Here is a 25,154-nt window from a genome sequence, read left to right on the forward strand (position 1 = left end):
CTAATGGGGCCTCCCGCTACTGCTGTGCCACCAGAGCATGATTTCTGTTCTCATCCTGAAGCAAAGTTCTTAACCTGAAGCACTATTTCTTTATTAGTGGAGTGTGTAACCTGAAGCATATGTAACCTAAAGCACCACTGTACATAGGAAGTGCCCTTATATGAAGTCAGACCATTAGTTGCTGAGGACTGACTACACTAACTAGCTAAGAGTTTCCCACGGTTCTGCCTGCAGAGGCTCAGAACTAAGCCTGGGAATTTTTTCATGTAAAGCAGTTGTTCTGCTACTGAGCTGTGGCTCTTCCTTTAAAGTAAAGTGAGATTCTAGTCCTCATGAATAAAAGGATGATTTAAATAGGAGCCTAGGAAGCTGTGTTATACAAAATCAAGCTATTGGTTCCTCCTGCTCAGTACTGCTATACTGACTCGCTATGTCCCAACCCAACCTGGAAATGCCATGGATTAACCCTGAGACCTGCTGATGTTCTGCCACTGAGTTATTGCCCTTCCCCTGCCAATGCCTTTTCTCACTTTATTTCACCTCCTGTCTCACACCACCAACAAGGACTGCATTTTTCCAACTCACATTTCCTTAATTTAAAAGTGATGGTGGTAAAGCAAAAATATCTCCTCCTCTTCTTCTTCTTCTTCTTCTTTGAGCCAAACTTTGTTGGGGGGTAGGGGTAAGATATCAGAAAGTGTTTGGCTCTTTTTTATCCCAGCTGGTTTTAGTTCACCCACCTGCTGTTTGAGGGAATTCAAAAACTCTTGGGAAGATGAGAAACCCCTTCCAACTTTCTATTTGCCTGATACGCCGAGAGGCATTCAGTCACTTCGCACAAGTTCCTGCTCATCAGCCAGCATTCAGTGAGGATAACACCTGAAGACTTTTGGAACAGATTTATTGCCTGGAAAGATAATGCTTATTCCACATTGCCCCAAATAGTTGCCAATTAGAAACCGCTTTTGAAATGATTAATAACAGTAATTAGTGGCTCAGGTCCAACACACCACAGGTATAAGAGCTACAGTTACCAATTATAACTTGGTAACTCTATTCACATACCAAGTCAGGGCAGCAACTGTTCATTGGAAACTACCTCAAGCCAAGTCAGACCGTTTGTCCATTGCTTTGTTTACATCCAGGATGGGAGACCTGCAGCCCTCCAGGTGTTGTTGGTCTCCTGCACTCATCGACTCCAGTGAGGATGGTTGGTGTTTAGACACGATGGGAAGGCCACAGGTTCCTGGCCCACTCTGACTGCACAAGAAGAGGTTCTTCATATCACCTACTACCTGATCCTTTAAACACCAATTCACAGAGCTACAGTTGCTGGAGTGGTTTGTCAGTCAATCTTTCTTCTCAGGGAATTCTTTGACCTGTAGCCTTTTAAGGTGAAATAGGGGTCTCCTAACAACTCTCAGCACCCAGGACTGTTTTGGGGAAAGTCACGACAGTTTATAAAGTGATATGATACTGCTTCAAATATACAATGCAGATTGGACCTTACATTATAATCTCCATAGGAATGGACCATCTATTTTGTTTTCATTTCCATTACTCATTAAAGCAGAGGTGTTGGGGGTGGGGGCGGCAGAACTAGCCTGAGGGGCACCTTCTCTTCTAGATAACCTTCTGAGGACTACCTGCCAATAGCAGGTGAGGCCAGAAACAAAGCAGAGCCAGTGAGGGATGCGGTCTGAGGATAGTTCCAAAGAACAAATAGAGATTCAGCAACTGGGCCTGAGGTTCCCCCCTTTTGCTTCAAAGCACTGAGCACACCGATGGCACTAACTTATGCATGAATCTATAGCGTTGTATCCTAGTGGACTCATTGAAATCAATGGACCTATTCAGTCATGTTCAGTGATTTCAATGGGTCTGCTCTGAAAAGGACAAGCATTGGATGCAGCCTGATAAATGAATTTGCAGTTTTGCATGCAGTTTGAAATAAGGAACAACTCCTGCCCCATTAAATTCCTCTTAATAACCTTGTTTCTAAAGGGACATGAACTAATGTTTTACTCCAAAATGGTTAGCAGCTAGCCTGAAAGGCTTACTTCCTCCATCCAGTTTATCTAGCCCATTCTAACACATCAGCAAATAATACCATCCCTCCCTCTCCCTGGTTTTGAATGCACTGTGACATGTGGCTCTGAGTGATGTAATAGGAGGAGAAAGCTGTGTGGTAACTTAAAGTGTTATTTTGAAAAACTGTGCCATTCCTGAGTTTGGCACAAAGGACAATGCTAACAACATATGAGCCTCCTGGAGAAAATAATCAGAATGACAGAAAGTTAAATTAAAAATTAGACTGCCCTTCTTTAACCAGCTTGCCTGGACATCTAACATTATAGGATTATACTGAATATCCTTTTATGAGTGACAGTTAATGCTGCAAGAGAGATGCCCCCCCTTGACTATAATCCCTGCATTGCTTTCAAATCTGCTTGTTTTGTTAAGATGCAATTAAAAAGTATTATTTCCTCCTTTAATGCCAATGTGCTGTCAAAGTAGCATGAATACAGAAAATAAGATTTCTTTACCAACCACGGACCTGGAAAGGTTAAACTAGAATCTCCTGTAAGTATATGTTTAATTCCAGATCAAGGGGTCAGTGCAGACAAATGCTCTCATGGAGAGTAGCTAGTAAAATGTATAGACACGGCACACAGCAACAACCAAATTGATTTTCTAATAAAAATGCAGGCAAGCATTACCATTTTGATACGGGGAGGGGATCACAAGTCTCAGAAGAGAGTCTATACTGCTTTTTTTTTTGCACAGTTCACTCAAGTATAGATTATCAGCTGCTTGAGCCATTGATAAGATGTCAGAAAACTTATTTGGAAATTTGATTATTTGAATATGTTCGCACCTTTCCCGTGAAGCCTTTGACACAATCTCTTCGTCTTCTTCATCTACTACTGAAACGAAGCATAGATATGTGTGACTCGAATGAACACGTGTTATTTAGCAGCTTAATCCCACACCCCTTGTCTCTCTTCTCTCTTGCCTCCTGCAAATAAAATTTTGGGTTGTAAGCTCTTTGGGGCAGTGACCTATTCTCTCAATTCTGTTGTATAAAGAAGACATGCTAATGGCTCAATATCATAGCCACAGCTGATAGTGGTAAGATGTCAGAATCAATCACATAGTCAAAATATATTCCTGAGTTGTGATCACATATGATTTCTTTTGGATGGATTTCATGCCATGGGAGTTTATATGAGGGGCAATAAAGAATTTTCATAGGGCTGCAAATATGTGTAGAGCAAAAACATACTGATATTCTATTATAATTCTCATGTATAGTGAGAGCAGTCCTGAATCAGATTGGAAATATGGAGTTAGGGGAGAGAAATTCAATCTTTCCTCCCATTGCTATTTCCCCAATGAAAATCATTCCTGGGGAAAACATACACACAATCATATGGTTCCTGAATTATTCCCACCCCTGGGGCTTTTGTGGTGAAGATAATAAGGAAAATGATAAATGGGGAGAGGTTAGATCCCTTCCCCCAGCACTACACTTCTGACCCAGATTGTTCCTCTTACCACCTTTAATAAAAAGGAGGAGATCCTGGTACTCTGTTACATCTAGTCTGGCCTACAAATTACTATATTTGTGACATTTCTATTACCACATGCATGTTGCCAGGTTGAATGAAAGCACTGTACAGTACAATCCTATGCATGTCAGTTCAAGTCTCCCTGGTCCCAATGGGGCTTACTCCCAGGAAAGTGAGTAGAGGATTGCATCCTGACAGTGTGAGCCAATGACTTGTCTACACAGAAGTAAGACCAACTGAATTAAATGGGCCTTACTCCTTCATAAGGGTGTGTTGGATTGTAGATGTATTGCACAATCATATTCATGTCTACTGAAGAGTTGCTAAGTTGCATTCAATGGGACTTATTCCTTGCCAAATGTGTATGAGACTGCAGCCTTAGTTGCCAAGCAGTTAAGCTGGGTTTTACTTCCACTGAATTAGAGAGGAATAACAATTGCTGTTGTTCCTATTCAGAACCCTTCTGTACCAAGGGTTGCCAGCTGAGTACGAAGAAAGGTTTCCATTCTCAATATGTGCTCCTGTTTGTCAAAGCACCAGAAGCATTGCCCCTGCACACAACCGAGGAGCAATGTGATTCTGCTGAGCTGCCCCCCTTAGAGCCTTGGCCTCTTGTTGTGACACACCACACCCACGGATGTAAATGGAATTTAGTGCAACATACCCATCCAAAGGGACGCAGGTGGCGCTGTGGGTTAAACCACAGGACTTGCCGATCAGAAGGTCGGCGGTTTGAATCCCCGCGACGGGGTGAGCTCCCGTTGCTCGGTCCCTGCTCCTGTCAGCCTAGCAGTTCGAAAGCACGTCAAAGTGCAAGTAGATAAATAGGTACCACTCCGGCGGGAAGGTAAACGGCGTTTCCGTGTGCTGCTCTGGTTCGCCACAAGCGGCTTAGTCATGCTGGCCACATGACCCGGAAGCTGTACGCCGGCTCCCTCAGCCAATAAAGCGAGATGAGCGCCGCAACCCCAGAGTCGGCCACGACCGGACCTAATGGCCAGGGGTCCCTTTACCTTTACCTTACCCATCCAAAGGCCTTTCTAGTCCAGCATCCTCTTCTCACAGTGGCTAACCAGAAACCTATGGGAAACACACAAGCAGGGCCCAAATACAACCACACTCTCCCCTCTTTCACTACCTAGCAACTGGCTTTCATAGGCTAGCTACCTCCAGCAGTGGAGGAAGAACATAACTATTGTGGGTAGTGGTGACCCTTGAAGTTAAGTTCCATTGATTTCTTCTTTAAAATCCTGCTTCTCTAACATTTATGCACTGGAGGGCAATGCTCCATATTGTATCTGAGAGGCCGCATCCACATTCTGTCTCCCAGGCTGCTTCACAGTTGGATGATCTGTTGAGCTTTCTTCTGTTCTTCACCATAGGTAGCTGGATCCATCCATTCTTTGTTTTTTTTCTTCTTCTTCTCCTGATGGATAGCACTTCACGGTCTCTGCTGTGCCCAGTGAGTGTAAAAATACACCTCCTCCATAGTAACTTTTTTTTTTTTTTTTAATTTGGCAGATTTGAAAACACAGTGACTTCAGTTCTTGTAGGGTGTGAAAAGAAAAGTCTTCAGGAATGTATGCGGAAAAGATCATTCCATTGTGTTGAGTGCAGGCTGAGCTGAAACTGAAGACAATAAAAAAGCAGACATAATCAGGAGATGCAGTTGTTGCCTTCAACAGTCAAAGAAGAGTTCCTGCTCAAGACCCACTGAGAAATGGCAGTTTTTACTCTGTTTTATTCTGCGTAGCATTGAAAAGATAGGATCGATAAGAACCACTGTGTAGTAACTGACGAAATGATTTACTTCATTTTAAAAAACCCCACAAAAAACAGTGACATGTTTTTATTTTATTTTTATTTATTCACACATTTCTAGGCTATCCTTCTTCCTTACGGATGCCAGGGAAATCTACACTTGGCAGGAATACAAATAAACATGCCAAGTGAATGCAATATAATAAATAAATAAGGCATAAATATCAATAAAACAATTAGAGGCCAATTAAAAGAAAAACAGACCAGAGTTAAATAACCACCTTTCCAAAGGCCAAATTTAAAATGGCTGGGCAGATATGTATATAAGTTTTGCCCTGGCACCAAACTGATTGCAAAATTGGCACCAGACTTTTTTCTATGGGGAGTGTGTGAGTGCACCACCTCCCCGCCAGCCCCTGGAGAAGACATTTCTATGAAGAACATGAGCAGGTTGATTTAGGGAGGGGTGTTCCCTCGTGCATTTGGAACCCAGTCATAATAACAAGAAGAATATGAAATGGTTTGTACATTGAGAAGGTGCTGCAGAGCTTGGTGTTGCAGAGTTTGTGTTGAGAGACAGAAACCCAACGTTTCTAGAATGAATGTCTCTTTGGTGTTTTTCTGAAGTCAAAGGGCAAAGAAAAGATCAAGTATTGGAGTCAAAATGCTTACCCTTTGCCATGTGTGGCACTTTGGCAGCAAAATAGCAATCCCTGTAGAAACTGCACACCTCCCTTCTGTTGGCCGCATGTAAAGGAATGGAAGACACTGTCCACATTTTCCATAGCTAAAAAGTTTTGCTGGTGATATGATGAGGTCCTTATCACATTGGTTGTGGATTACTATTTGAGTGTGTATGGGCCCACAGACTGTCTCGCCAGAGTAGTGCATGTGCTCTTCGTGGGGCTACCTTTGAAGGTGATTTGGAAACTACAACTAATCCAGAATAAACTGGGAGTGGGCGCTGGGGACCATATAGCACTTCTCCTAAAGGATCTTCACTGGCTCCCAGTACGTTTCCAAGCACAATTCAAAGCATTAAATGGCCATGGCCCAGTATACCTGAAGGAGCGTCTCTACCCCCATCACTCAGCCCAGACACTGAGGTCCTCCATTGAGGATCTTCTGCTGGTTCCCTCACTGCAAGAAGCAAAGTTACAGGGAGCCAGGCAGAAGGCCTTCCCGGTAGTGGCACCCTCCCTGTGGAACACCCTCCCGTTAGATGTCAAGGAGATAAAAGAATTACACAGTTTTAGAAGACATCCGAAGGCAGCCCTGTATCGGGAGGTTTTTAACACTTGATTTTTATATTATGTTTTTAGATATGCTGTAATAATAATAATAATAATAATAATAATAATAATAATAATAATAATTCTCATAGGTGAGAGATTGAAGCAGCCCTGAGCCAGGAAGGGGGAGGGGGGAGGAATATGAGTTAACTTGGTTTACAAATGAGTGTTGGAATGCTGGGGAGATGCACGTGTAGTGAGAGCATGAATGCATCTCATGGATGTATACAGTAATTGGCAGGTAGTTGGTTATTTTCTATTTTCTTTTGATTTATTGCAGTTTTATTTTATTATTTTATATTATTAATATCCTGTTTAGCATATTTTGGGGGGAGGGGAGCTTTGGACCAAAAAGTGATATATAAATAAACCGTAGCATAACAAAGAATGGGAATCCCCATAGGGTTTGCTGCTGGGTATATAGTTAGCAGTAGATATATCAGAAAAGTTCTATTGAGACAGGCTGGGAGAAGCGTGCTTCAAATGAGAGGCAAGCTTTAGAAGCCCACAAATTCTTCTCTTTCTCAGATCTAAATCTGAGTCAGAGAAGAATGTCCTGCTTCCCAGCCAGCCCCCAAAAACACTCTCCCCACCAGGACATTCTCCTGCTTCATTTTATTTATCTAATTAGTGGTGTCAAAGACAACCATCGTGGCACTTAGTGAGAAAAGAGGGGGGAGAGCCGAGGTCCCATGGACTTCCTGCAATATCTTTTTTCTTTTACAGAACATTTGACTGCAATTACATATCTCCAGTGATCCACGGCCAGTTCTTACTCTCTGACAAGGGTGCCTGTCAGAACCACATATTTTTCAAGCACCCAGGTGTACATTTAACCATAGGCAACTGCCTAAGCAATGTAATATTTAAAGAGACTGTTAATATATCTTCTCATAAGAGCAAGGAACCTGTGACAAAACCTTGCAGAATTGCAAAGTTTGCTTTTGTATAAACCTAGCTGAAAACTCCTTGAAGTGAATGTTCACAAGTTATGTATTTCCCTTTAAATCTAACTTTAAAAGTTGAGTAGGTTTTTCTTTCTTTCTGAAAAAAAAAGTTCTTTTCAGGAGGAGGGGCTGTAAGGTTGGATTCACAAGAGAGAAGTGGGTGTTTGGATGAATTCTCTTGCTCATTTGCATATAGAAACCCCCAAAGCAGCAAAACTTTTCTGACAGCTTTTTTTCTTCAAAGAAAGAAAACAGCCAAGTTCTTATTTACCCAAGAGAACCCTTAACTACCAATTCTCAGTCACCCACAGGTGTCTGATTGAAATATTGATTAAGCTTTCTTTTTCAGCCTCCTGCCAATTTGGCAGGTGGAATCAACGTCATTTTTAAGAACAAAATGAAAGAAATTATTTGAGGGAAGGAGGGAGAAGCAGAGGGAGATCAGGGTTTAGATATGTTAAAGTTGACCCTTGCTTGAAATCAACCCTCAATTCAACTCTTCACCACTTTTGCAGCCATGAATAGCAGGGGTGGTGCAAATGGGTTTTTGCCTGGTTTTGGAGGGGAGGGTAGTAGCACCAACCCACCTCTAAATTTCAAAAATAAATTTCATTCACTTATCCTTATAACTGGGCAGCAGTTATCTTTTTATCAACCCCTGAATTGGGAGAAAATGATATTCAGCTTTCAGTCAGGGTGCAAGCCTATCTATGCACATTTACTGGGAGTAAGTCCTTTTTGAACATGGTGGGACTTACTTCTAAGTAAGCATGTAAAGAATTGTGGTGAACATCTTTCTAGCGGGTAAAAGCAGTATAGGCTTAAGCAAAGGGTAGCCAAAGTAGCATCCTCCAGATGTTTGGGAGTAGTACTTCTATCATCCCTGACCATTGACCATGCTGCTGAGGTGATAAGCTACCCCTAGCTTAATCTAACTTTAATGGTGTCATTCTTGTGGAGTGTGCACATATATCTATACATCTCCAAGTGAGAGATGTTACTCTTATCCATTCCGTTTTGTGCCTGGGATATAAATTGACTGTCAAAATATAGACCAAAGCTGAACAGTCTAGTGTTTTATGATGGACCCATGCTGTGATTGTAGCCAGGACTCAGAGGATCCAGATCAATTATAGACTAATGCATCCCACGCCTTAGGCTGAACAGGAAGAACAGAGGGAATGGGGTGAAGAACTGAGGAGTTGTTTGGATGTATTCACCAAAGGCTTTAAAAATATCTACTTTATATTGGGCTTTGAAAGTCTCAAGCTATGGTGACCAGCCTTAATGAGGGTCCTAGCACATTGGGGGCACAACAGTAAGATTGTGCCCAGCAAGAACCTTACAAATAAGACCATTCCATTTTATTATTTTAGTAACGTGGAAGGGTGTACTAAGATGATTTCAGATGCTCTGATACAGATATGGGGAAGATGCTGTTGGAATCCAACTTCCATCAACCCTGGCCAGTATGGTCAGGGATGATGGGAATGGCAGTCTGATAGCATAAAGAGGCTCACATATCCCCCATACCATCTCTTCTAGATGGATTAATTCTGCTTTGGAAAGAAGACCGGATATTTCAGAAATTTGGGTGTGGGGACTCTCATAAGCATTCATAGTTATAGCTGGTGGGATTGATTGATTATGATACATTGGAGAGCCTGACCTCCTCTGAGTCCTCTGAGCCTGCCTGACTTCCCAGCAAGATGGCAATGTGACTTATCTGAGAGTGATGAAGTGGAAAAGTAAAAAAGTTCAGAGTCTTCAGCATGCACCCTTGGGCATTTGAAGAGATGAGAGAAAGAAGGAAATGAAAAAGAGGCCACAGCACAATGCTAACATGCATGCTTTACTTGCAGAAGGCTCCAGGTTTAGACATCTAGCATTAAAAAGATTGAGTAGCAGTGTTGGAATAGACCTCTGTGGTCAGCCAGTAGAATGCAGTTTGCTATATGGCTGAAGTCTACCCTTCAGAAATGCAGCTATGAGTTCATATTAGTCATGTGCTCTGCACCACTGACTTCCTGTTAAGTAATTGTTTAAAAGATTCCTCCAAGAAGGACTACTTCTGATCATCTTGGTGTATCTGTAATGGACATTCAGCTAGCAAATCATGTTTGTTTCAGCAAGCATAGGCTAACCAGTGTATGATGAAGCTCAAGATGGAACTTTCCCTAGGGGCTGGTTATTGGAATGCTTCCCACTAACATTCAGCTCTTATAACTTTTGCCCAATATCTGCTTCTAGCTGCTGTCAGATACAGGATACCAGGCAGGGCTGTAGGGCTGATTTGGTTTGGCAATTTGTTATGTTTTGGAGACATTTCCCAACAGGCCACTAAATGGCCGACAATTAAAGTGTTTGTATTATTGGGGAAATGACTCTCTCTCTCTCTCTCTCTCTCTCTCTCTCTCTCTCTCTCTCCCTCCCTCCCTCCCTCCCTCCCTCCCTCCCTTGGATAGAGCAACTGATTGCCTAGCTGACCTGGTTGGAGCCCCATAATATCTAGAGAGACGCAGATGTCTTATCCCTTGGGCTAGCTGGTCCTTTTAAAGGGAAGTACCAGGGACTGAACTTGCCATCTTCTACATGCAAAACCTGTGCTATAGGACTGATCTATTGGTTCAATACATTCTGTTTTGTGATCAGCGGGGACTGTTCCATTAGGACAAATAGAGCACTGCCTCACCAACCATGGACTTGATTCCCCAAGCCCACTTGCTCTGCCTTCTTACTTAAAATCAGTCCAGGGGATAGTGCTGCCTGTCAGCTTCTTCCTCCTTAGTCTCAGTGTTGCCCTTTGTAGAACTCAGCGAAGAGAAGGATGAGGACAAAACTACAATTCCTTGCTTCTGCTTATCATTGGTTCTGGGTCTATGCAGTGCTATTTTTCTAGAAAAAGAGGTGCCAGAACTCACCATGAACACCTCCTTGTTCTCTTAGAATGGCAATGGTGCCTACCTGAAAGGGGCCAGAACTGAGTTTCAGAGAGTTCCAGCCAAAATAAAGCCCTGGGGTCTGCCTGTTGTTCAGTTCCCCACCTTCCATCCAGGGATGGCTGATCCATCAATTTTGGTTTCTTTCTGTTTTTCATTTTTCAAATCTTAAGTTCAGTTTCCCACATTTCCACATCAGTTTGTAATTTCATTATTTTCTCTTTATAAACATTTCAGTGCAAATTTCTCCTAATATACACACATGTGTGTTATGTTGCCTAAACTACACATTTTTGCAAAGCAATTTCTAAAGCAATGTATTTTTATGCACACTGTAATGTAAACATTTCTGTACACATTTCTTTCTTGCCGAAGGTTACTCATTGTTCTGTCTTGTGCAGGATTAAGTAGGCGGACTCAGAGCTCATTTTCTGCTATAAACTTTAATGATCAGGACTGTACATAAGCAAGACAAGGGTGACTGAGACACTAGGTGCATGGCATGGCTTAGCAAGCTAAGACACTGATCCAACACTTAATACACATCCTGGGTTCCCATTATTAAAAAGTGGGGTGTGCATATCCTTAGCATGGCAAGTGGGGTGCGTCTTTGATTTGAGCAAGCAAATGGGACTCTCCCTGGTAGGGTGGGCACAAGCTGAGCATTTGCACCAAATGTGGTGTATCTCTCTCCTCAGCAGCAGAGATGATAGTAGCAGCAGCTTGGAGCTGGACTGGGTATCTGATTGTTTTATGGGGTGTATGGAGTAGTAAAGGGAGGGGTAGTTACTCTGGTGGGGGACACGTTGTGTTCCTTCTGGAGTGATTTGTCCACCTTTGGTCCCCACCCTGCACGAGCTCTCACCTGTGGCTCCTATAAAGAGCCAGCCTGCAACAATGGCCACACCCCCAAGAAAATGGCTTCGACAGGCTAAACCAGGTGAGGGTAGCCAGTGGGTCTCAAATCCTCAGCGAGTTAGGAGCTTCCTCTGCGTGTGAAGACAGGCTCTAGTGGAGTGGGCAGATGAGGCCAATAGTGGGTCCAATGGTCAAAAAGGCAGTTCCCTCTTTCCAGCAACTCCTGCAACCAAGCTGGTGCCAAACATATTGCTTTCCTTTCCTTTGGACCACATTAGTGAGGCATTAGTCATTTGGGCAGCCCAGGACCTCCCTACACACTGCCCAGGCTTGTGCTCTGGTGAGGTCACTTTGGTTTTGCAAATATAGTGGTTTGACTCACGGGCGGAGAAAGGGGGTGGGGGGAGCACACTGCCCCTGGCAGCGTGATCCTGATGGAGTTCCATTGCGGCTGCTCCCCCACCCGCGCTGGGCGCCCCGTCCTACAGGTGGTGCACCCCACCCCCAGGACATGTGCCATCCCTGCCCCTGCCTGCTCTCCGCCCCCGGTGCCAGAGCATGAAGCTCCGCCACTGGTTTGACTTCATTCCTGGAGGCACACTCCATTGTCTCTTGAGACAGACAGATGTCAAAAAAGACAACTGATGGGGAGGGCTGGAGCTCAATGGTGGTTTCATTACACCAGTCACTGACTGATAAATGGTCATCTGAAATATAGATCATTGTCATTTCTGCAAAATGAATTTGAAGTTCTTAGCCAGCAGTTATGTTATCTATCTATCATCTATCATCTATCTATCTATCTATCTATCTATCTATCTATCTATCTATCTATCTATCTCTATCTATCTATCTATCTATCTATCTATCTATCTATCTATCTATCATCTATCTATCTATCTATCATCTATCTATCATCTATCTATCTATCTATCATCTATCTATCTATCTATCTATCTATCATCTATCTATATCTATCTATCTATCTATCTATCTATCTATCTATCTATCTATCTATCATCTATCTATCTATCTATCTATCATCTATCTATCTATCATCTATCTATCTATCATCTATCTATCTATCTATCTATCTATCATCTATCTATCTATCTATCTATCTATCTATTATCTATCTATCTATCATCTATCTATCATCTATCTATCTATCTATCTATCTATCTATCTATCTATCTATCTATCATCTATCATCTATCTATCTATCATCTATATCCATATCTATCTATCTATCTATCTAATCATCTATATCTATCTATCTTCTATCCATACCAAACAGTTGGCAGTTTTAGCAGTTCTGCAATGTGTATTTAAAGTTTCCAGTTTTCCAGAACAAGATCCCTTTCCAGCCACCCAGCTGATCTCACTTTCAAAGTATCAGCAAAGATTCAGGTGCTCTCTAACATCGGCAGGGGGAGAGGCTCATTACTTTGCTTAGCTGAGACTCCACTTTAATTAGTAACATCAGCATCCATTCCAGAACAAAAGGTGAAGGGCCGTTTGTTTAGTGGAGTCCCATTAGACTAGCTTCCCACTTCCTTATGCATTGCTTCAAATACTAAGTGATGGCCTTTATCTCCTATGTAACTCATTGCTCTGCATGGAGCCAGGCAACAGAGTGTGTTCATTCCTGCTGTGTTGAAGTGTAGTCTGGGATGGGAGTATCTTATGTTCACCCCCCCCCCCAATGCTTGTAGCATTGTGGGGTTTTATGCGCTGTTCAAGACCCATTTTGCTGACTCGAGTGAACGATATGAAGTGGCAATTTGTGACGGAGCTGGCAATTTAGATCCCGCCAACCCCAAAATATACGTTTAGCAGCCTGTCTAATATTGTAGTGCTTCTTGGCTACCATTGTGCAAAAACAAACAGAACACGTTTGCAAAGAGTTGTCTGATATTATAGGCTGTCTAGGAAAACCACCCACAGCCCTGGCACAGCAAGAGAGGTGTGTTTTGTAACTTTACCAATTTAAAGTCACATTTCTTTTCAAAGTGGGTAGGAGTCAATAACTTCCTACAGGTAAAAGGAGCTAATTGATTTTGCCGCCGTCGGTGATCTAAAGTAAGCAGTAGGTAGCTGATTGCTTACTAGCCCTACTTTGTACAGTGCATGAAGTTGAGTGCCTGGAAACTATAGATGAACGATTTGTCCCGCATCTTTTTAACACCGCTGTTAGCCTGTTACAGCAAATAGCTTTCCGCTCAGGGGGAAAAAAACAGAACAAGAATCTCTCCCTCCCAAAGTCCTAACTATATCTACGGCAGGGTTCCATGAAAGCTGGGTGTATGGGCAGCGGGGTTCTGAACCCCGCCGCCCAGCTCAATTATTTTGTGTGAATATAATCCAACTTCTCATGAAAAGTTAGATCTCTGACCTGTGGGAATTATGTAAACCGAACAACATTGCCTATATTTATTTTGAATATTCTGGTTTTTTGCTATCGCTGTAGGTGAGCAAATTGATCTGCAGAGCCACAAAATCATACTTCTTAAACTGGTTTCTGCAATGTCTCAACTTCAGTGTGGAAGTGTGAGTGTTTTCCTTAGATTTTCAAGCCTGTTTTTGAAGTCTATAATGTCTAGAACAGCGGTTCCCAATTTTTTTCAGGCCACTGCCCCTTCAGATCCAAAAACTCCCCCCAGTGCCCCTTACCCTACCATATAATAAAATTCAACACAGTAACAATTAATTGCACATTTATTCAAAACCCAATTAAAATCATTTGGTTTAATTAATTCAACAAAACTGATGAATTTGATCCAGTGATGTCAGCTTCTTAAAAGTCTGATAGGCATTTATACCTCTGCCCTTCCTGTAGCCCCCTCATCCCTTAGCACCTCACTAGGTAGTCCGACTATCCCCAGGAAGTGGTAAGGTCCCCTTTGGGAACCCACTGTCTAGAAGCTTTTTAAAAAAGAAAGAAAGGAAGGAAGGAAGAAAAAGATGCATTGAAAGATGCAAAATTACATACAAACAAATGTGTATTTTAGGAGAAATACACACACACACACGCAAATGCTGATGAATAATCATGAGGAGCGTTTTGTTTGTTTTTTCATTGATTGAAACATGGCAAACTGAACTTAAGATGAAAAGAAGATGCAGAGATACTGAAATCAACTGACTAGTCCACTAAGAAAATTATGAACTCGGGAGAGGGAAGTTCAGTCTGCATGAGGAAACAAATAATATGAATTATTTGAGTGGATGAACCCAAGGCCATGTAGTTTTTTTTTTTTTTAAATGGCTAGCTAGATGTTTCTGGAATGTCCCTATATGAAATGGACTCACTTGCTAGCCACCTCAGCTTGCTACAAGGTATGGTGTTGTTCAGAAAGCTAACCTGGGGAATCTGAGATTGTGGAGCTAGAGCCTAGGAATTAGCAAGGCCAAATGCCACCTCTTCATTCAGTCAATGCATTCATTGACTGCAGGTGTTCAGACCTAGAAAAAAGAAGAAGCACCAAGAAGACTGTTGAGGCATCAAGCTCTGTGTTGTCTATACTGGGGTAGGGAAATGTTTTGGAGGGCTGCATTCAACTTTGGTCAAGCTTCTAAGGACTGCATGCCAGCATTGGGTGTGGCAACTCCACAGGCATGCTCTCTCTCTCTCTCTCTCTCTCTCTCACTCTCTCTCTCTGAGGCATGCAGTCCTCACCCCAGCTGATCTGGGCATATAATTTGAAGAGAGAGGTCACTGTCGTTTCTTGGTCTTGAGATGATTGATTTGATGGGCAGGGTAATTTTTTCTCTCATCCTGACAGTGGGCTAGGCAGAGAGGTATAAACTCTATAGCATGAATGGGGATCTTTTGGTTCTCCAGATCATGCTGAACTCCCATTGTAAGCAATGTCCAGTGTTGACATGTGTTGTAGTTCAGGAACATCTGGAAGACCAAAGTTTTCCTACAGTTTCCTACAGATACTGACTGGCAGCACACCTCTGGTTTCAAACAGAGGTCCATTTCATCACCTCCTACCTGATTATTTTAACTGGAGATGCCAAGGATTGAACTTGTGACTTCTGCATGCAAAGCAGACACTCTACCACTAAGCTACCGAAATGATTTGACATATTCCCCCCACCCCAAACTGTTGAATACAAAGCCCATTGGAAAAACAAAGTAAAACACTGCAAACAAATAGAATGAAATTGCTTGTATATTTGCATATGCACTTGTTCCCTCTCTAAATAAAGAGCATTGGTAATTGACTCAAGAACTGGTCATTAAAATGCAAAAAAGCGAAGAAAAAAAGGAACAGTGCCTACTCATTGGTCTTTTGATTTTCCCCCCAGTGCAGTTGAGCTGACAACACAAAACTTTCATTGAAGAGGAACAGCAGTGGCAGCGGAAGCAATAGTAACAAGCTCATCCTCTCCTGGACTTTAAAGGGGCTGCCACTTCACATCACAAGGGACCATGCAGAATTCACTGCCACTGTCTGTGAAAAATGGATGGAAATAAAAAAGGATGGGGGTCGAGTTCTTGCAGCTTTGAGAGAGGACGTGAAGATGCCTACTAAATTTTCAGAGATAAAAACTGGACCATATTTATGTGCTTGTAATGTGTCTTTTGCACATTGCCAAAGGTGGAATCCAACAATATCTGGAGTGCAGCATTTTAGCCTACCCCCATGCAATAGGTGGTTTTCTGCCAACGGTCATAGAATCATAGAGTTGGAAGAGACCACAAGGGCCATCGAGTCCAACCCCCTGCCAAGCAGGAAACAAGGCAGCTTGCTTTCTGTTAGATTCTAAATGTAGCTGGAGTACAAGGGAAACCTACAGATTATTAACTCACCTTCACCCCAATTAAGTCTTCCCTTCTTGAAAGTAGATTTATTTTATTTCCCCAGGAAAACAAATGTTTGTTCTTGCCTCCTTATCTTTCACTCTCTCTTTCCCCATCTTCATTTTAAAGATTCGGGGAGAAAGAGAATGAAGGGGAAGCAATATATATCTTTGCAAGAAAATATATGAACACTCTTTCAGAGGTGTGGCTAGCAAGCTGAGCCTCATCACAGACCAAATTGGCTTTCCATATTGATCTTGCAGACAGAAACAAATGGAACAGCGGCCTCCTCTGTCACCGAGTGAAGGGAAGGCAGGTGACTTTGAACCAATTTGAGCTGTCTTGCTGCTCTAAATACGAGTCTGCCAGAACTGGGGATCAAATGCACACCACTCTAAAGGCTGCCGCTTGATGATTGGGTAGTTAAAATACCCACCCTCCTTGCTTTATTGGCAAGTGCCAATCTTGTTCTGGAAAAATGACAGCATTCCTGATGCTATGAAGCCCCACACTGTTGTCATGCTGTTGGAGGCTGTATTGTTTACAGGCTGTTCTGACAGCAATTATTTTAAAGTAGGGATAAAATGGCTACTCTCTGAGGCTTGCAATATGTTTACCACCTTGCTCACCTCCTTACTATCCTCTCCGCTCAGGAAGAGAGCTTTGCTAAGGTAAGGCAAAACGAAGGTGTGCTAAACACAGGATATTGCGTTACTTGCTGCCAGCCTAATAATCCGTGCCACCCTACTATTGCTTTTCTCCTTTGTGTTAACTCAAGGACAAGGGATATTTGTTCTCTGTGTACTTTGCAGTATAATATATAGTTTGATGAAAAATGCAGTATTCTAAAAACAAGTGCCATATTCCATTGGAGCAGCTTTCTGGAGGAGGGGCATGTGATGGTGATGGGTGGGGTCAGAGTAAAAAGTGGACCAGAGGGGAAGGACTCTCACCTTTGTAAAGGAGGCTGCATTCCAGTCACACATGTCAGAGGGTCACACACCCATACCTTCCTCCCAGAATGATTGGTTTTACCAATCAGGCAAACACTCTGAAGGAAGGTGCGGAGCAGGGCTGGTGAGGCATATGGACTAAGGTGATGGGTGGTCTAGGGAGAGTCCAGAGAGGTCTGGAGGGCTGCATTTGGCCCCTGTACCTGAGGTTCCATAGTAAAGGTAAAGGTACCCCCTAACCGTTAGGTCCAGTCATGGACAACTCTGGGCTTCCGGTGCTCATCTCGCTTTATTGGCTGAGGGAGCCGGCGTACAACTTCCGGGTCATGTGGCCAGCATGACTAAGCCGCTTCTGGGAAACTAGAGCACCACACGGAAATGCCGTTTACCTTCCCGCCGGAGCGGTACCTATTTATCTACTTGCACTTTGACGTGCTTTTGAACTGCTAGGTGGGCAGGAGCAGGGACTGAGCAACGGGAGTTCACCCCGTTGCAGGGATTTGAACAGCCTATCTTCTGATCGGCAAGCCCAAGAGGCTCAGTGGTTTAGACCACAGCGCCACCCACGTCCCGAGCTTCCATAGCCCTGCCCTAAAACAAGAATTTGCATCAATCAATCAATCAATCAGTTCCAGCATAACTATTATATAGAGTTGTTTGGTGAACACACACACACACACACACACACACACACACAGAGAGAGAGAGAGAGAGAGAGAGAGAGAGAGAGAGAGAGGCAGGCAGGCAGGCAGGCAGACACTCAGACCCCCCCCCCCCACACACACATACATTATTAGACACTCTGAAATTCTTTATGTGCCCCCTCTGGATGTTAGAATTCCTGCTCCATTATTATCACCTCTTCATTGCCTATTATTTTAGAGGAGTGGGTTGTGCTTTTTGTACACGTCTGTATGTGTTTTTACAGTTTTATTTGGTTCTGGTTTTATTATTTGATATTTCTGTTTGCACTATGTCATATTTTGCTTTTGGGTTACTGTTTGTTAAAAAAAAGTGACTAAAATGCAACCAACTATTGCTGCTGAAATACCCATTGGTATGTAGTCTCCTCAGATGTAGAAAGGAAGGCAGAGGAAGTTTATCACCCAAAAAAGAGGTAATATATCACCCTAAAACAATGACCACTATTTACATATAAATCATCACATACTAATGTATATGTATAGGTGCAAATTTTGAAATAATTGCTGTAATTTAAATAGAAATACAATGCATCTCACTGTAGTCAGGTGAGCCATAATATATTTCTATTGATATTACAGCAATGAGTTCAAAATGTGTACCTATGCATATAAATTAGCAAACCCAACCTCAATCTCTCTTCATACCTGGTCTGCCAGCATAGCTATGAATGGGCAGAACAAGCCAAAGTTTAATAAATAAATATAAATAAATAAAAACTATAAGACAGGGGAGCAGGGCTTGAAGTTAAGGATCTATGATAATTCTTGAGCATCACCCCTTAAGGCAGCCATCTCATATTTGCCTAATGGTAGGGCCAGCTCTGAACTCACCCAACCCTTTATCTTTAGCAGTTTAGACAAGACCACCTGCTTGTTTCTGAATGGAGAAAGAGAGACTAAAAAGAAAAGGAAGGAACCCTAGCTCTTGATCCTCAGGGGCTCTGAAGTGTGCAGATTTTGCTGCATTTTAGAAGTGTGTTCCTAACAGGTTGCACAGGCCAGCACTGGGAGCAGCCACAGAGGAGGTGACCTCAGAAACCCAAATGGAAAAAGGACTCATTTGTGAAGGCATCCTCTCTTTGATAAGGGGATTTGTGGGAGTCCCAGGCAACAACAGCCGCATCTTAAGCAATCAAGGGCAAAGTGGAGGTTTTGCAGGACAAAATTAAGTGGCTAGGTGAGCAAAATAAACCCCTCGTACTCAAACCACCTGCATAACATTGTGCTTTCTTTTCCCCATGGGGTCATAGCTGCTTCCTTGTCCCGTTATTCCATGTTTCCCGTCCATCTGCTCCCCCGTAACTCTCTTTATTTTTCTTCTCAACACTTAACTTTTGCAATGGGGCCTGCACTCACATGAATGGAAGCCAAAAGCATGTGGCCCTTTCAAAGGGGTTGTTTTTTGGCAAATGCCTTTTGTAGCAAATAGATAGACTACTCTCAACTTGGAATCAGAAATTGCAAAAAGCACCTGTAAATGCCAGATTAATCCTCTTATGGAGGATTCTACATGCATTTGTGTTGTGTGCATGTGTGTGTGTTTGAAGACTTTTTTAAATGTTTCATTTGGGCTGAATATTTTTTTTAAAAAATCACCTCCTTTCATGTTTTCCCTTCCCCTGTTACCCATCAAATTGAAGTGATACAGCAACTGCCCATACTCTCCAACATTTCTCCCTATATAGGATTGCCTTCAGACGTCTCAGGGGTCAGAAAACTCCAAACCCCCTAACATTTCTCCAGTGAAAATAGAGACATCCTACAGGGCATTCTGGGATCAAATCCGAAACTGGGACAGCTTCTCTAAATCAGGGACATTCCTGGAAAACAGGATGGGAGAGAGATTCTGCCTCAAAACATGGAGAGCTGCTGCATAGTGTTGTATTCAACAGGGGGTGGTTTGGTGGGTGCGAGGATCTAGTGGATTTAAGCATGATCCAGAGCACTACCACCATGCAAATATATGGCAAAAGATTAAGAAATGGATCCCCAATTGCATGTTTGGGTTAAAAGTTGGTCCTGAGTCTGAACAGGTCAAAGGTACCTGGTGTAGACAATACTAAGGTAAATGGACAAATGGGCCTGACTCAATGTAAGGCAATTTTTCTATGTTCCTAGACAGTATTCTAAAAATACCTTTATATACCATATTTATAATGTTACATTGACTCTAATGCACTCCTCGATTTTCAGAACCTTCAAACCAAAATGGTATTTGCTGGTGAATGTGAATGTGCCATTGAATCTAATGTGCATCTTAATTTTTGCAACGTAATGTGGCCAAAAGGGGGCATTTAATTTGAGTAAATACGGTATCATAGGCGCCGACCCCATGGGGCCTGAGGGGGCCCGAGCCCCCTCAAAAATTTTATTGGGGGGGCTCGGCCCCCCCAATAATTTAAGCAAATTATCGCGCGCCTTGGCTCCCGCGGCCGGCGAGGGGAGCCCGGGCCGCGCGCGGCTGCTGCTGCCGCCTCTCCTGGGGGCGCCGCCTCCCCGGGCGGGAACGCTGCGGTTGCGCGAGGGAGGAGGGCGGCCCCCGGGGGCTGGGAGAGCCGGGCTGCCGTGGCCGAGAGGGCTGCTCTGCCGGGCGCCGCTGACATAATTTAAGCAAATTATCGCGCGCCTTGGCTCCCGCGGCCGGCGAGGGGAGCCCGGGCCGCGCGCTGCTGCTGCTGCCGCCGCCGTTTGTGGTCATGGCGGAGCTGCCGCCTAGGGAGGAGGGGAGAGGGGGCTGGCGGGGGGGGCAGGCGGTGAAGGGGGCTTGGCTGCGCTCTCTCTCTCTCTCGCTCTCTCTCGGGCTCTCTCTCTCTCTCTCTCTCTCTGGCTCTCTCATAGGCGCCGACTCCATGGGGCTAGGCGCAGCACGCTCTCCCCTATTCGCTCACGAGGAGGCGGCGCCACTTTATTTGCATATTCATGAGCTTATTTATTATTCATGAGCTTTCCCGGGCCCCCCCAATATTTTTTATAAGTCCGCGTCCCTGTACGGTATAAGGTCCAGTACTAATCTATCAAGAAGAGAGGAGATCTTCTTAGTGATAAAGAAAATTCTATGCGGTCAGTAAAAGAAAGAAGTTCCAGCCAAGTAAATGGGAGCAAAATGGTGGTCGGTAGACCATGATCTTTATTGTTGCGCAACAGGTTCCTATATGGAACAAGAACCCTGAGCGTGGGGTGACATTGACTTTTAAAACTCCCCCCCCTTCACTCAGAATACATTTTGAGTAGCATCATCGATATATCATTGACCTGTCAGTAGTATGTCACAAATGGGGAAGTGTATCAAAAGGTTACACAAGTTCAACAGTTTGTCACTCTACCAGATACATCTCCCCAGTGGCATAGCGTGGGGGGTGCAGGGGGGCCCCGGCCGCACCGGGTGCAACATCTGGGGTTAGGGCAAATCCACAGGTTAGGGGGCGCAAATCCACGGGTTAGGGGGCGCAAATTACTTGCCTTGCCCCGGGTGCTGACAACCCACGCTACGCCACTGCATCTCCCGACACCTCTTAAGTACTCACCACCCAAACAACAATAAAACTATCTACATATATCCTTGCCCTCAGGGCTTCTCCGGAGATAGGCTTTCAGAACACCTGGTTTGGTAAACTGCTTCTTCAGATGTCCATTGTTGCCCCTTGGTCACTCGCTGGGTGAGGTGAAGTGTACATGCTCTCATGCTTGGGGGATTATGGCAGGAGGCCCTGTTCTCGCTACCTACATGATTATCCGCTTCTAGGGTCATGGAGGAAGGTGAAGCCTAAATTCACCTTCCTTTAAGGATTAAAATGGCATTGGAATGGGAAGAATTGGTTAGAGAATGGATTTTATATGAATTTACAAAGTTGGGTATCTTTCCCTGAGCTGTCAAACTGACAGAATACATTCAGAATACATATCTGTAACATTGTAGCAACTTTAGGCAATCGAAACTAGAATGGATACATTTCGTATACTTAGTCCATTGTCTGAGCAGCAGGAGGGCACTGAGTCAACCATGCAAGGCTGAGCTGAGCTATGGGCTTGCAAGCAGTTACAGCTGTCTACGGATTCCGTCCGTCAGAGGACGCTGTTCAATAACCCCCATTAGCTAGCTGTCAAAACCGTAGGTTTCCTGATTGATGAGCTACAGTCATTCATAAATCCCATTCATAAAAATACAAAGTCCATTCATAAGATACAGAGTACACAGGGACAGAGTTTCCCCATATTTATAAAGATGTGTGTGTCATGCTTGGGCAACTGAAGGGAGAGGGTTTGGGGCTCATCGTCCCAGGAGATAATGCCAGATGGTACCCCCCCCCCCAGTAATTTCTGTAACATTAGGAAATAACAAGTAACTCTGGGCCCTGCTAGACACCATATTAAATGCACTTAACCACCCCCTCCCAAATTATATCAATACAGAGGTGACAATCTGTGGGATCAGATTGGGTGTGGAGAGAGAATGTATTTTCCCCCACTCTGCTGCTTTGCAAAAGAAAATCTCTGTTGCATTTGCTTTGGGCCAGGGTGGGTAACCTTCAATGCATTGTTGGCCAACACCTCCCATAATCTCTGACCACTGACCACTGACCATGACCACTGACCTCTGACCTCTGACCACAGACATCTGACCACTGCCCTCTGACCATGCTGATTTGGGCTGATGGGAGTTGGATTCTAACAACACCTGAAGGGCCACAGAATCTCTACCCCTGACTTTGAGGGGAAATCTCTCAATGATGTCCATGTGTGTGAGAGATTTCCATCCAATGAAAATACTGTTTCCATGGATGGAACTTTACGGAGGAGCAATTATGTGGGTGGCAATGGGAGAAAATGATGAAATATGCTCCGCTCCTAATTGGCTACCTTCTTTGCTGACTGTGGATCCAGCAAATATTCTCTGCCCCCTCTTCACTTGGAATGCTCCTTGCCTTCCAGAAAAATGCCTGGAGTTTTTAGCTAAAAAGGTTGGGATGTTCCTCTCTGTTTGAGAGAGTGAATAAAACATGTCACTATGCTGGATAAGCAGCTTGTTGTTTGAACTCCTTTGCCTGGGTCTGATTTCCAGCATGACACATCTGATCTTTGTTGAGCAATCACACACAAATGGGTATTGGAGTCTTTGTTTATAGATGGAAACAGGTGTTAACAGAAGGGTTTACAGAGGCTGATTAAGGAAAGGCTTTAGATCTGTGGCTCTCCATGTTTGTTTAAGATAGTTCGTCTCCTTACAGACCAAAACTTTTGAGGTCTGCACTCAAGCATATGAGAAAGGGCTGCTGGCTTTTGTGATTTATTTTTCTCAAAGAGTCCCCAAGGTTGCATAGGCCTCATTTCTCTCTCTCTCTCTCTCTCTCTCTCTCTCTCTCTCTCTCTCTCTCTCTCTCTCTCTCTGCCCTCCCCCATGTTGCAGATTGTCCTCCTGCCCCAGCCTCAGAAGACTTTCTGTGCAACTTGATGGTTTTGCCTCTGGACCACAGAAAGGTCTCCAGTGGTGCCCTGTTTTTTTAATGGAAAAAGTTTCAGAGGTGTAAAAATGCTGTGAATAAGCCACATCCTGCTCAGACCCCCCAAGGCCCTTCTCCTGATGCCTCATGGGCAGATGCTGGTTTGTGAGCAATTAATAAAGGACAACTTTTTTACAAGGTGCCAGGTACTGAGTAATACCTGTGTACAGAGCACAATTCCCCCATCATAAACAAGGTTTGTGGATAGAGGAATCATCCTACTAGAAGATGCTTGGGCCCAAGACTGCTATGCCAGCTGTCCTTGCCTGCCCTTGGGTTGCCACCTTTCAGTATTGACTCTCCATTTATGTAGAACTCCCCACCCAGGTTCTATCATTATAATCAGACAGTGGTGCAGTCACATTTTCTGTATTTTAATAGCCTTTCAATGTTTTGTTGATGTTTTCTTCCACATCACCCCCTCCTTTTAAAAATAAATAAATATCATGAATAAAGCATTAAAGGCAATGGCAACTGGTATCATTGAAAAGGTTGGAAAGTGGACTTTGCATATAAAACATTGACGGCATCTCATTTTCACTTATTGTTTTCTCTGCCAGCAGGGAGGTACCTAGGATTCCACAGAGACAACTTCCCTTTGTGGATTTTGCTGACAACTCCAGAGAATGTTTTCTTTACAAAGATCCCCTTGGTTTCCCTTTTGAAGAAGTTCATTGTTATTCCAAGCTTGAGAGAACAACAACAACAATGAAAGCCAAGTCCTCTTCACAGAGTTTCTTTGTTTAAAGAAGCCTTTCCCAGCCAGGTGGCCTCCAGATGTTTTTGGCTATAATTCCCAGTATGGCCAGTAGTAAATGCTGATGGGAGAACTTTGGGGTGTTGTTGTTGTTTAGTCGTTTAGTCGTGTCCAACTCTTTGTGACCCCATGGAACCCATGGACCAAAGCACGCCAGGCATTCCTGTCTTCCACTGCTTCGAGAACACTATCCAACCATCTCGTCCTCTGTCGTCCCCTTCTCCTTGTGCCCTCCATCTTTCCCAACATCAGGGTCTTTTCCAGGGAGTCTTCTCTTCTCGTGAGGTGGTCAAAGTATTGGAGCCTCAGCTTCAGGATCTGTCCTTCCAGTGAGCACTCAGGGCTGATTTCCTTCAGAATGGATAGGTTTGATCTTCTTGCAGTCCATGGGACTCTCAAGAGTCTCCTCCAGCACCATAATTCAAAAGCATCAATTCTTTGGCGACCAGCCTTCTTTATGGTCCAGCTTTCACTTCCATACATCACTACTGGGAAAACCATAGCTTTTCTACTAAATGAGTACATTGGTCCATCTCTTGTTAACATTGACTTTCAGTGACTCCAGAGGTTCCCACTCTGGTCCTTCCTTAGCTTTACCTGGATATGTCAGGAATTTAACCTGGAACCTTCTCCATGCAGAACCATTGCTCAGCCACTGAGCTACAGCCTTTCCCCAGCTTGATGGGAGATAAAGTCCAATAATATCTGGAGGGCACCAGGTTATTCTCCCTCATTTGCCCTTTTTAAAAAATCACCTGCTTCATAGGATATGTATTAGGATATAATGTATTAGACATGTAAATTTGCGAAAGATTTCTGGGAGATGATATATAATGAAAGGAAAAAAAATGTTTAAGAAAACTTGTATAAAAAGACTAGAAACCTTGTTAGGAATATTTGGAATGAAGGTCCCCACAGATCAAAATTATTTATTTATCTATGCAACTATGGCAGCCTCTGTTTGGGACATGGGTGGCGCTGTGGGTTAAACCACAGAGCCTAGGACTTGCTGATCAGAAGGTCGGCAGTTCGAATCCCCACAATGGGGTGAGTTCCTGTT

Source organism: Podarcis muralis, chromosome Z (assembly GCF_964188315.1).
Source record: "Podarcis muralis chromosome Z, rPodMur119.hap1.1, whole genome shotgun sequence".
Taxonomy (NCBI): Eukaryota; Metazoa; Chordata; class Lepidosauria; order Squamata; family Lacertidae; genus Podarcis; species Podarcis muralis.